The 13,750-nt window shown below is 45.2% G+C and overlaps 1 pseudogene; it reads right to left on the bottom strand.

The window, feature by feature from the left end:
* Positions 1 to 10,638: 10,638 nt before the first annotated feature.
* Positions 10,639 to 11,568, bottom strand: LOC127235607 (mortality factor 4-like protein 1; annotated as a pseudogene).
* Positions 11,569 to 13,750: the final 2,182 nt, after the last annotated feature.

Raw genomic sequence — 13,750 nt, 5'->3', positions numbered from 1 at the left:
ATCTTTCAAGAGCTATGGCCAGCATCTGTACTGCTTGGTCAATAGCTGTGTCATACTGGTTGTTGAATATTTTTAGTGTTAACCTCTGCAGGAAAACGCAGAGAGTATAAGCTCACAAGGAAAGAGAAATGGCTGGCACACAAGAATGTAAATATAACAACAAGGCAAATGGCACCGACCTTGTGTGAAACCAACAAGCAGTCTCGAATGGAGTAGTTTGACACAGGTGTGAGCACTTTTAAACAAAATGATCTGGCAACTAAGTCCCAAGAAGGACTGGTGTGGGGAACAGGTGGATCCAATTTAGAAGAAAAGACCATGCAAGAGGCAGAAGTTCCTGCAGGCATACTCTGCTCCCAAGAAACTTGGAACATGAATGCCTAAAACACGCATTCAGACATGACCAGATGGAGCAACCAGAGAGAAAAAGACTGACTACAGAAGTAAACAATGTAGCCAGAGAACATCATAGAAGAAATAAAGGAGCTAGAAAGAACTGGATGTGGTGGCACATCCCTATGATCCCAGTACCTCGGAGGTAGAGACAGAGCATCCTGAATTTGAAGCCGGTCTGAGCCTGTACTGGCTAGTTGTATGACAACTTGACACAAGCTACAGCCTTGAGAAAGGGGGGAGCCTCAGCTAAGAAAATGCCTCAGCAAGAAGAGGTTGTAGGCAAGCCAACAGGACATTTTCTCAATTACTGGTTGATGGGGGAGGACCCAGTCCATTGTGGGTGCCACCATCCCTGGCCTGCTCATCCTGGGCTCTATAAGAAAGCAGGCTGAGAAAGCTACTAGGAGCAAGCCAGTAAGCATCACCCCTCCATGGCCTCTACAGCAGCTCCTGTCTCCAGGTTCCTGCCCTGTTTGAGTTCCTGACCTGACTTCCTTTGCTGATGAATTGTGATATGGAACATAAGCTGAAGAAACTCCTTCCTTCCCAAGTTTCCTTGGTCATGATGTTTTATCATAGCCGTGGGAATCCTAAGATAGATCCACATAGTGAAACCCTGCCCCCTCAAAAGATAGGAAATATATTAACATGTTTAAAATTAAATTTTAATATAGGGCTTAGGGTGGCAAAAAGGATTTTAAAAAGTAATGAACCAAGAAAAAAAAAGTATAACTTAGAGGTATAATACAGAAATTTTCTCTGAAATTAAGACATGAATCTTCACATTAGAAGAATGCATTCTGTTCTTCCTTATACTCTGCTATTGGGAGTGAGGACTGGTACAGCCATGATAGAAATCAGCATGGCGACCCCCTCAAAAAACCGAAGCTACACATACCATGTGGTCCAGCTATTCCTCTCCTGGGAGGATGTATCTCCAAAGAATTATACACCAGCCCACCCCAGAGCTGGCTGCACACCGTGTTTATCACTGCACTAGTGACAATAGGAAGACACAGAACCAGCCTACGTGCCCATCGGCAGACCAACCCATGAAGAAAGTGCATATGTAGACTGGAATTTTGTTCAGCTGTGAAGAACGGAATTCTGACATTTGCAAGGTGGACCTGGAGATCAGGGTGTTAGCTAAAATAAACCAACTCTGCAAGGGGATCGTGAGCAAGAAGGAAGAGGTCCGACGGGAGAGGGAGAACAGGAGAATATATGTGTCATGGGAGCAAGTGGGAGACCCAGCAAGATGGGGAGAGGGCTGCATGGAAGGACAGTCATGTGAGGGCAGGGGAAGAAGAAAATGTGTAATGCCAGGTGAGGTGGCACAAACCTTTAATCCCAGCACTGGGGAGGCAGCGGCAAGTGGACCTCTGTGAGTTTGAGGCCAGCCTGGTCTACATATTGACCTCCAGGACAGCCAGGACTATATAGAGAGACCCTGTCTCTAAAACCCCAAAAGGAAAATAGAGAGAGGAAATTTATAATGAAATACATGCATGGCAATGCCTCAATGAAACTCATTCTTTGTTTGCTACTCAAAAGTTAATATAAATGAAGGAATGAATGGCTTGTGTTCTAGGAAATCCACCAGAAAATGCTGGACACTCAAATATCCTGAGGAAGTTGCTTCACCACCGATCCATAAAAGCAAATCATTAGGGGCCTGGATTCAGTAAAAAAAAAAAAAAAAAAAAAAAAACAAGCAAACTAAAAGCTTTAGTAGCAGAAAGCGATAGAGGGTCATTTCCAAAGTTCTGAGTAGACAAAAAGAAGAAAAAAAGCTGCCATGTATGATTGCAGGCAAGTGAAAAGCAGAATGCCTAGTTTGAGTAAGCATGCAGAGGGCTTGGAGTACACCGCTGACAGCGTATTCTCTCGATGGAGAACACCGCTCACAGCGTATTCTCTCGATGGAGTACACCGCTGACAGCGTATTCTCTCGATGGAGTACACCGCTGACAGCGTATTCTCTCGATGGAGAACACCGCTCACAGCGTATTCTCTCGATGGAGTACACCGCTGACAGCGTATTCTCTCGATGGAGTACACCGCTGACTGTGTATTCTCTCGATGAGTACACCGCTCACAGCGTATTCTCTCGATGGAGTACACCGCTCACAGTGAATTCTCTCGATGGAGTACACCGCTGACAGCGTATTCTCTCGACGGAGTACACCACTCACAGTGTATTCTCTCGATGGAGTACACCGCTGACAGCGTATTCTCTCGATGGAGTACACCGCTGACAGTGTATTCTCTCGATGGAGTACACCGCTCACAGTGTATTCTCTCGATGGAGTACACCGCTGACTGTGTATTCTCTCGATGGAGTACACCGCTGTGTATTCTCTCGATGGAGTACACCGCTGACAGCGTATTCTCTCGATGGAGTACACCGCTGACTGTGTATTCTCTCGATGGAGTACACCGCTGACTGTGTATTCTCTCGATGGGGTACACCGCTCACAGTGTATTCTCTCGATGGAGAACACCGCTCACAGTGTATTCTCTCGATGGAGTACACCGCTGACAGCGTATTCTCTCGATGGAGTACACCATGTGGAATACATTCTCTCAATGGAGTATACCATTTAATAGAATGAGCAGTTCAGCAGCACAGGAACTTGTGTGTCCCACTTTCTAGACAAAGTTGAGAACACTGGACAGCTGCAGGCGCTGCCAGTCCAGCTACTGCCACCCAGGCGGAGTGTTTAGAGCAGAACATTATTATTTTTATTGTTTCTACCCTTGTCCTGTATTTGGAGACAAAGTCTGTCTGTGTGGCTTTAAAGGAAATGCCCCAATCCAAAACCGGAGCCCAAAACAGGACTCAGGTTTCAAGAAACCTGCTGCCCATGGACTTCTGGAAAATGGCCTTCCTCCTCCTCCACCATCCTGGACCTGGAGGCAGGAGGTTGCAAAAACAGGTTAGTTGATTTATCTCTCAGCCTCCAGCCTTTAGATCACAGGAACAGGCCATCTGACCCACCGGAGGCCCTGGGCCTCAGGAAGCCCCCTCTCTACTCTGCACTACAATGGCTAAGTCCCAAACCCTGCACCATGATTCCCCTGTCAGGTACTGAGCTGCAGAGTTTGAGGACACCAACCTCTCACGCTCAGGCTGTTCTAGACGTTTTGAGGTGGAACTGAGTCTCTTCCATTCTGATTCATTTCTTACAGGCACACATTCCACATCCTCCTAACTCAGTTTCCTGTTGCTGGGATTTCTGCTGTGCACTCGCTTCCTCCAGCCATTTACATGGATTTAAAAAAACAAAAACTCACCGACGCACTGCTCAGACAGAGATGAAACAGGTTTTGTGAGTGCAGGCAGCCTTCTAAGGCCTTGGTGATCTTAATTTGGGGATCCAGGGTGCCAAATGGTCCACAGTCCTCAAAACCCTCAGCCAAGGGTTCTGGGTTTGTTGTCTCGTGCCCAAGAATGATAGTCAAATCAGTCAAGGAGTGAGCCGAGAGACGGAGGTTTATAAGGGAGAATGACAGACACTCCACGTAAAGCTTAAGGCAGGGGCAGGAATTGGATATAGATTCCAGTAATCTTTATTGAGATTGGGTCCTTTCAGGTGCAGTGCGGGAGAGCAGTATGTGGCCTCCACACCCTCTGTATGCTACCTAGGTCCAACAGAAACCTAAACACACATTACAGTTGGCAGAGTGGTGGTCCTCACCTCCATCCATTCCTCCAGCTCATTTTACCTCCTCTGTAGGCTCACGATGAGGTTACTTTCCTTTCTTAGCCTTGAACTACATGGCTAGTTTATAATCTATCAGGGCCCTCATCCCTACAGAGAGAGAACTCCTGTCTCAAAGTTTAGTAATTGCTTCAGTTCAGTTTCTCTTCTTTAAATGTTTGCATGTGAGTTAGCTGGATCCTTTCTCTTTAGAGGTAATGTAATTAGAAGGTCAATTTGAGAAATTTGAAGTGTGACTACGTCTATGAAAATACTCTCCATCTCTCCACGTCTGGTTAGAGACAACTTAGAAATGACACTCCTGTGAAGAGATGGTAGGTTTCCATGTTGATTTATGGTTTTCTTTTTACTTTGTATGTTGCTTACTTTTGTTTGGAAACCATGATGCGCTGTGGAATTTTAACTTGGCAAGGATGTGTCACATTTGTTTATGCCACAAAATATTACTTTAACTGTGTAAAGGTGTGTTACTTTTGTTTCTGCTGCATTTGTTTAACAATGGCAGCATGTGTGTTTAACTATGTAAAGATGTGTTGCACTGGTTTCACCTGGCCTGCCTAAGGCACCTGATTGGTCTAATAAAAAGCAGAATGGCCAATCGCTAGGCAGAGAAAGGATAAGCAGGGTTGGCAGGCAGAAAGCATAAATAGGAGGAGAAATCTAGGCTCAAAAAAAGAAGGGAAGAATGAGTGAAGAAGGAGAGAATGAGGGACACACCCAGAGTCAGAAGCCAGCCAGACGCGAGAAGCAGTGGAAGTAAGATACACAGGAAAAAGGTAAAAGGTAGATAAAGAAAAACAGGTTGAGTTAAAAGACCTAGCCAGAAGTGTGCCTAAGCTAGGCTGAACATTCAAAACTAGGAAGTCTCTGTATTGTGATTTGGGAGCTGGTCCGTGGCCCAAAAGAAAAAGCCTGGAACAATGATGTTTCCTTCCAAATGGAGAAGGACTGGGGTGCAGCTCAGGGTGTGCACAAGGCTCTTACATCCATCCCCAGCACGCATGGAAGGAAAGAGGAGGGCAGCTATTGCTCTAAAAATAAAGGCGGTGTGGGGTCCACCGATCCTCATAGTGGCACTGGCTTTATAGTGTCACTCACATCTTAAATGTCCCCCATCGCCTGCGTTGGAGGCCTGGTCACAGGCCTCATGTGCTATAGGAGAGAAGGGGCTTGGGTGCAGGAAGTTAGGTCACTGGGGACCTGTTCCTCCCCCACCCTCTTCCCAGACACCAGGAAATGAGCAACACTGCTCCCTGCCCCTGTGCTCCACAGACGAGTGACCACAGATTGGAGCCTCTTGAAACCATGAACCTAGAACTAAGTCTTTATCTCAGGCACTGTGTCATAGTGACAGGAAGCTGACACTGTAAAAATGATCAAGTCACTCTCAACCACTTTTCCTCACCAAGTTTGTACCACACGTTGCTACTCCTTTCCCCACAGGGAGATATTAGTCATCCAAATAGCCCGTGTTATATAACTCCGGAGAGTTGTAACATTCTTTTATGTCTCAGGGGGAAACTGAACTCAGTGATAGTTTCCCAGTCCAGAAGAATAAATGGAAAGCCAGGAAAAGCCATCTGGAGGCCACCCTTGTGCAGGGAGCTGTCAGGACTCAACAGCACATGGTTTCCACCTGAGCTCTAACCGTCTGTTATCGAGGGGAAATCTCACTTTCTCTGTGCTGCTGGGACTTGGGAAATGTAGTATCAACTCTTCTTCCTGCCTGAGAGAAGTCACCCAGCAGGGATGCTGCAGCTCAGCAGTGCCTGGGCTGCTGAAACTGGCCAGCCAGGGATGGCGAGTGAGAGGATGAGCATCCTGCTTTAGCCAGGGTGCATTTCATGTAAGGACTTCTCAACATTCCGTTGGTGGAAACCCACATGTGACAGCAACTTCATAGAATCTGGAATCCTGTGGTGGCTGGCAGCACATGCCTTTAATCCCAGCACTTGGGAAGCAGAGGCAAGTTGGATCTCTAAGTTTGAGGCCAGCCTGGTCTACAAAGATCATTCCAGGACACTGTTACACGGGGGAAACCCTGTCTTGAAAAACCAAAAGGAAGGGAAGAAGGGAGGGAGGGAGACAGGGAGGGAGGCAGGGAGGGAGGGAGGAAGGAGGGAAGGAAGGAGGGAAGGAAGGAGGGAAGGAAGGAGGGAAGGAAAGAAGGAAGGAGGGAAGGAAGGAAGGAGGGAAGGAAGGGAGGGAGGAAGGAAGGGAGGAAGGAAGGAGGGTGGGAAAGAAGGAAGGAAGGAGGGAAGGAAGGAAGGGAGGGAGGGAAGGAAGGAAGGGAGGGAGGAAGGAAGGATCTAAATTCTCTTCTTGGTCAGATGGAAGGGTGGGCACAGGACTGTGGAGCCAGCCACCTCTTTCGTCCCCACTGTCATCATACGAATTGTGTTCCAATGATTAAATCAAAGACTGTAGATATTCTATATGGTCAGTGTAAGGATTCAGGTATTATTCTGGCCTGCTCCTGACATCTGGCAGAACGCACTCAGGCAGTACCCTGGTCAGCCCAGGTGCAAAGGACCCCTTTAAAAAAAAAAAAAAAAAAGACCCAGCCTGCTTACACTCTCTTTCATCTCTCTCTTTTCTTCTCTCTTTCCCCATGGCTTTATCATAACAGTAAGAGTCCCGCACAGGTAAGAACTACAAAATGAGTGGCGGGTTGGTGGGTGTGGCAGTATGTACTGTCATCTCAGCTGTTGGGAGGATGGGACCCAAGGATTGATTGAATAAAGCAGTTTAAGATGCCAGAATAAAATGTCAAGGTTCTGTGAAAAAAGCAAAAAGTAACAGCAACGAAACATCCCCCAACTAATATTTCTCTGGCAATTCAGAGTGTCCCTGTCCTCTAGAGTTACCAAGCTGGGACAGTGGGAACAGCCTGCACCTTCCAGCCCCTGGTTGCATGGGACAGTGCAGCAGAAGAGAACGCGGCCAGCGGACAGCAGCAACAAGAGAACAAGATAGAGAATTGAGTGCTGGGGCAAAGTGCCTGCAGCCAGATCTACGTCACTGTCCTCCGCTGTCAGTAAATCCTCCATTTGAAGGCCGTTTGGAGTCTGTTTTCTCTTTGCTTCTTACCAGAATAAGCCTGAGTTTTACAGTAACTTCAAAAACATTTGCCTTTGGCTAGTTTGGCTCAGTCTCTTGGTGTTTTCTGCCTCCAAATGACACATATGTCTGTGAAGGGATGCCATTAGCCACAGCCTTTGAGGTGAGAAGACTTAAGAAATGTTGTTTGCTTTGCTCGAGGTGAGTAACAGAGCTTGAGGGGACCATGGTGGGAGAGGAAGATGGCTCCAGTAGGCACTCCTTACCACTGGCCCCATGCTTCTGTCTCTGTCTCTGTCTTCTGTCTCTGTGTCATCTGAGGTAATCAAGAATAGAGACTTAGGGGTCACACTGATCCAGCCCTACCCTTGTAATTTAGAGCATAGGTCACGCTGATCCTGTTTCCTCATCTGGAAGTGTGATGGGTCATACGAATGTTACATGAGAGACGACCTGCTGCCAGCACTGGGCCTGGTCCAGGCAGGGACTGGACAGTATACATTGTGACTGTGGAGCAGGGAGTAGAGGTCCTTACATGCATCTGCTGCGAATCACGGGGCATTCTACCCTATGTGCTGGGCGGGCAGACACCCAGATGGTATTTTTACTGTGGCCCACTAGCAAGTCTCCTGAAGTCAGATGACAACCGCATGAAAGAGGGAACCAAGAGCTCCCAAGGAAGCTCAGCTTGTGAGTAACATCACTTTGTTCTAAATGTCTGCCAAGGCTCTTAGAACCGACCGGTGTTCCCCATGGCTTGGCCAAGCTTACTGTGCATAGCCAAGGCAAAGTAGTGTTTTCTAATGATGGGGTCGCAAGTCTTACCTCCTGCAGCAAAGACTAATTAATAATGGGCATAGCCAACCTCCAAGATGAGGTTGGTGAAGGTACCACCTCAGAGACCCCAAATACTCCTTCAAGGAGAAGAAGAACTACTGCATGGCTCAGCATAAACCTATAGGCTTTAGGGCAGGGCTTGCACAGACCCTCGTATGCCGAGATCCTTAGTCCCACTACTCACGACAGCCAAGCGTAGACTATAGGAAGCCCTGAGGGTGATGTCCTGAGTGAATGTGTGTTGTTGACATGGGCATGGCCATGTCAAGGACCCCAAAGCCTCAGACCCATGGGAAGATGACAAAGCCCAGGCATGAAGTTTAGAAGGATAGAGAAACCTTCCTCGGAGGTTCAAGTGCAGTTGTTGAGAGTGTGTGCAGAAAATGTCCGCCATAGCTTTCTCCCCATCCCAAATATTTACCACCCAAAGACTGTTCCTCTACAGAGACTGCTCCTACTGAGGTTAGCTAAAGACACCTTCTTGACCTAGCTGCTTGCCATAGACCCTGCCTTCTTATTTTTCTATATACCCTGCTCCTTGTTCAGTTCTCTGTTCAATGCTATGTAATCCGCCTCTCTGTTCAATTCTATGTAATAATCACACTGAGCTTCCCAGGGGCAGCAGCTCCTCCATCACAGAGTCCAGACCACCTGATCCCAGCTCTTCTGTGTGTCGCTGTATTGTGTTTTCTTCATTCCCTCAACAGATGACAGCATAAATAAAATATAGCTTAAACAAGGGAATATTATATAAACAATAATTTTGTGTTGAATACAATAATATGAATGAACCTTGCAAATCTCTCAAGTGAAGAAGAGATTTCTATGAAAGGAGTCAACTTACGGGGGCAGGTACAGGGAGGTACATAATGTTACAGAGCTTCCCTTTGGAATGATGAAAATGTTCTAGAACTAGACATTAGCACTGCTCCCATGGCATCATCAAATCAATGTGCTTAATTCCCCTGAGCTGCTCACCTAAAATGTCCAACTATGCCAATGTATGCATACTTTACCACAATATTCAACCACTGTAATGGATAAAGTATTTCCCTTGTTTGTCCTTTATGTCAGTCTTTACACACTTTGCTTCATAGAGAAGAGGCCCATTAAAGCACAGCACTCTCTCACCCTCCTAGAATTTGGGCTTCCGGTCCTGCGGCGAATGCCTCCTCCTTCTCCCAGCACCCCTGATTACCACCCCCTACCACCCCATCCAACCTAATGTCAGAAGCGCCACCAGGAACATATACATACATACATACATACATATTTGATTTTATAAATCAAGGCTCCCAGTGGAGACTCATGTCTGCATATATTACCAAATCCTCTATATGCAACATTTTTCTCATTCACACATACACACCTGTTTTTAAAAATTAGCAGAGGATGGGGGGGTGATTAGCCAGAGGAATCTATTAAAATGGCTAAAAATGGCTCCATGAGTGGAAGCCTACTGTCTCACTTGTAGCCCTGAGCCTCTGAGCTTCTCTCTGCAATGGAGAACCTCAGACCACCCTCCTGTGTCTTTGTCCTGACCCTTGTGTTGTAGATTCACTCCAACACAGCCAGTTCCTTATCTCAATGCAGGAAACATTGTGGGATTCATCGTGAGCAAGAACCCTAACTGGTGATAATGAAGGGATGGTCCCTGCACAGTCTGGTACAGAACTGCCCTTAGCATCACAGTTCTGTGTGATGCTACTTCCCTACTTTGTAGTTTGCCCGTGTCATATCTAACTGTGTGATCACTCTGTTAACAGAGTGCAATAAAGGCTTGCAGTGGGTACAGTTTACTTTTAGTTTAGAACACTTTCAGATTCATAAATGAATTGCCAAGGTGGGCAGAATCCATGTGTAACAGGCACCTTGCTTTCCCTAAGCCCACATTTAAAGAATTATATGCTATACACTTGCTCTTTTAAAATGTGTGATTTCATGGTTTCTTTTCTTTCTTTCTTTCTTTCTTTCTTTTTTCTTTTCTTCTTTTTTTGAAATTTAAAGAAAAAAATTACTGAAGATCTTAAAGACAACTCCTAGAAGATTGACTTTTCCATAAAACTATAGCTACGGCTATCATGTTAAAACGTGCATTAGACACAAATACAAAACCATGAAATAAGCCACCATTCTTTAACAATTAAGCAAAGATAAAATGCCTAAGGAACAACATGAATGACTTGCAAAGGATGGGCTCTTTAAGCACCATTAAAAAAAAAAAAAAGCACAGATGGATGAATGTTCAGTTATATACACTGAAGTGAACCTTTGGCACTAGGAATCAGAGAGCATTTTGTCATAGAGCATTAACACATACTATAAAGGTTCAGAGTGTCAAAGGAACAAAACCTCCAGCATTCAAAAGCAGCTTTGTAAATTAGGCAATAAAACACTCTACAGCATGTCTTTCTGTTGTCCATCACTGAATACACTGGCAGAAACTTTGAAATGAAAAGAAAGAAAGAAAGGAGCTCTGACTCCTTTTACTTTCTCTGTTTAAAAACAACCAGAAAACTGTTACACACTAATGGTCTTCAAAGTACATCATTTGTACAAGAGAAGGACGAAGAACCAAGCTGCTTACAGAGACCCAAACACAAGCGAGAGAGCACGCCCCTCACATGGCTTCCCCATGTTATTCAGGAGCCACTTCGTAAACACTGGCACTGACCAAAGATGCAGAATTCTTCCCCAGGTATTTGAGGAAATCATGTAAATAAAGCAAAGGCTTTCCTCATCTAGAGGTGTATGGGCCAACATCGCTCCAATTCGCACAGACAATTTCAGTAAATGTGGTGCTCCATACACCTGGGACATGGTGCATCAGGGTGATCTGCAAGAATCTCCGCACACTGTGGTCTCTCAAATGTGTAGAGTCGCTGAGTGCCCAGCATTACATTGAAGTACTCCTTTATCCCTGCCACAACCTCATTGACAGCATACCCCTTACCTGTATTTCCTCAATAGTTCTTATAATTTGCATAATCCTCCAAAATGGAATCCACAATCTTGGCAGGAAGATAAAAAAGCTGTTTTTGTCTAGTGATCAAGTCCCAGTCATCCACAAGCCATGGTTTCAGCTCTTCAGGGTCTTTAACTTCACCTCTGCTCATGAGTGTTTCTTCATTTTCAACAGTAGGATCTACCCGGGCTCATTCTTCCTAGGAGGCCGAGGTGTCTCACTGGTACCGCCACCATCTCCATCTCTGGTCTTTTCTGCTTCTTCTTTTGTGTTTTCACTTCATCATTTTTCTGTCGCAGACCAGATGTCTACTTTCCTGGAGCAGCCCCTCTCATCGAGCCTTCTGCATACTGTTCCTGATTGGCCTTTTGACGCTCTCGCTATTTCTGCACATTGGTGTCCACGTATTTGAGTACTCTGCTTTCTGGAACCCATTCATCCCAATTTTTATTCCAACCACTGTGATGGATAAAGTATTTCCCTTGTTTGTCCTTTATGGCAACCTTTACACACTTTGGAGGCCCATGAAAGCACAGCACTCTTGCCCTCCTGGAATTTGGGCTTCGGGTCCTGCTTGGGCGCCATCTATAAGCGATTCGCCGCCTCCTCCTTCTCCCACCACCACCGACTATCGCCCCTTACTCTCTACCCCACCCAACCTAGCGTCAGAAGCCAGCTATCCTGGGCGAGATTTGCCAGCGCCGTCTGACCTCACCGATTCCGTGGTTTCTGTCATACACAGAATCATATTACTATACCATAATTTCTGACTGTCTTCCTTAATGGTAAAAGAATCCACACACCTGCTAAGCACCTGATGTGGCCAGTGTGACTGGGGAATGTCTCTATAAGCACAGGCATTTGAGCACTTGCTCTCCGGCTGTGACCATCTGGGTTCACATGCCCTAGCCTTCCCCACCATGATGGACTATTTCCTTTAAACTGGGAAACAAATAGACCCTTGATTCTTACATTGCTTCTAGTCAGATATTTCGTCACAACAGCAAGAACAGTAGTTGCTACACAGCCCTTACCGATTCTTCCCTCTCTAGCTTCAAATACTTGCTGATTTTCTACCTCCGTTGTGTGGACTCTCTGAGGCCTCTTGTACAAATGCAGATGTGCAATATGTGGTGTTCAATGGCTAATTTTTTTTCAATTAGCAAGTTTTTGAGGTTCATTCATATTGTAATTTAAATCAGTTTTATTCAGTTTTTTATTGCTGTGTGTTACTCCCTTAAACGGATACTTTTTTGTTTGTTTGTTTATTTACCCACTCCTAATTAATGAGTCTTTGGAGTATTTCCAGTTTTTGATTAATAATGCTGCTTGGGAATTTCAGGGCCAGTTTTGGGTGGATGTGTGTTTCTATTTCTGTTATGCATACTAAACACAGAATTGCTAGGTCATATATGATAAGTTCATGTTTAACATTTCAGGAATTTCCCTACCTCTGATGTGGTTTTACCATTTCTCAGTCCATTGACCATACATACTGGTTCTGGTTTCCCCATGCCTTTATCAACACTTGTTATTATATGTCCATTGCTTCTAATTATAGCCATTCTAGGGAGTATAAAGTGACATCCCATTGTGATTTTGACTTGTATTCTCTAGTGACTAATGGTGTTGAGCATCTCTTTTTGCTTTTGCTCTTTGTACATCTTCCTTAGAGAAAGTTCTGTTCACATCTTTTTGCCTGATTTCTCAGTTGTTTTCTTGTTTTTGAGTTGCAAGAATTCATAAATACATTTTAGATGTAAGTCCCTTTCAGATCTGTAGTTTTCAACATATTATCAGTCAATAGTTTTGTATTTTTTGCTTTTTTAATCTCTCTCTTTTTTGTCTCTTTGCTTTTTTAATGGTGTTATTTGAAGCACATTTTAATTTGATGACATTTCTGTGTTTTTGCTTGTGTGTTTGTATTGTGTTTAAGAAGAAGTTGTAGGCCACAGGTTGGTGGTGCATGCCTTTAATCCCAGCACTTGGGAGGCAGAGGCAGGTGGAGCTCTGTGATTCAAGACCAGCCTGGTCTACAAGAGCTTGTTAGCTTGTTCCAGGACAGCCTGTAAAGCCACAGAGAAACCCCATCTTAAAAAAAAAAAAAAAAGAAGAAGAAAAGGAGGAGGAGGAGGAGAAAGAAGGAAGAACACACCGTTGTCTTATCAAAGATCATGAAGATTTTATATATGTGTTTATTTGTTTTACATCCTGGCCACAATTTCCCCTCCCTCCTCTGCTCCCAGTCCATCCCCACCATCCCCCTCTGCCCCTACTCCCAAATCCACACCTCCTCCTTTTCTGTTTAGAAAAGGGCAGGTCTCCCATGAGTGTCAACAAAACATAGCATATCAAGCTGCAGTAAGACTAGCCATCTCCCCATGTATTAAGGCAGGCACGGCAACCCAATATGAGGAGTAGGTTTCCAAAAGCCATTAAAATTCATAGATAGCCCCTGTTCCCACAGTTAGGAGTACCACAAGAGGACCAAGCTACACAACTGTCATACATATGTAGAGGGCCTAGGTTAGTCCCATGCAGGCTTCCTGGTTGTGGGTGCAGACTCTGAGCCCCTTTGAGCCCAGGTTAGGTGATTTTGTGATTTTTCTTGTGGTGTCTTTGATCCCTCTAGCTCCTACAATCTTTTCTGTCCCTCTTCTACAGGATTCTGCCTGATGTTTGGCTGTGATTCTGCATCCGTTTCTATGAGTTGCTGGGTGTCTCCTTTATGATGACAATTGGGCTAGGCACCAATCTGGTCATAGGA

The sequence above is a fragment of the Phodopus roborovskii genome, unplaced genomic scaffold (assembly GCF_943737965.1).
Source record: "Phodopus roborovskii unplaced genomic scaffold, PHOROB, whole genome shotgun sequence".
Taxonomy (NCBI): domain Eukaryota; kingdom Metazoa; phylum Chordata; class Mammalia; order Rodentia; family Cricetidae; genus Phodopus; species Phodopus roborovskii.
The sequence above is the reverse complement of the archived record's forward strand: the minus strand, read 5'-3'. Positions and strand labels throughout refer to the sequence as shown.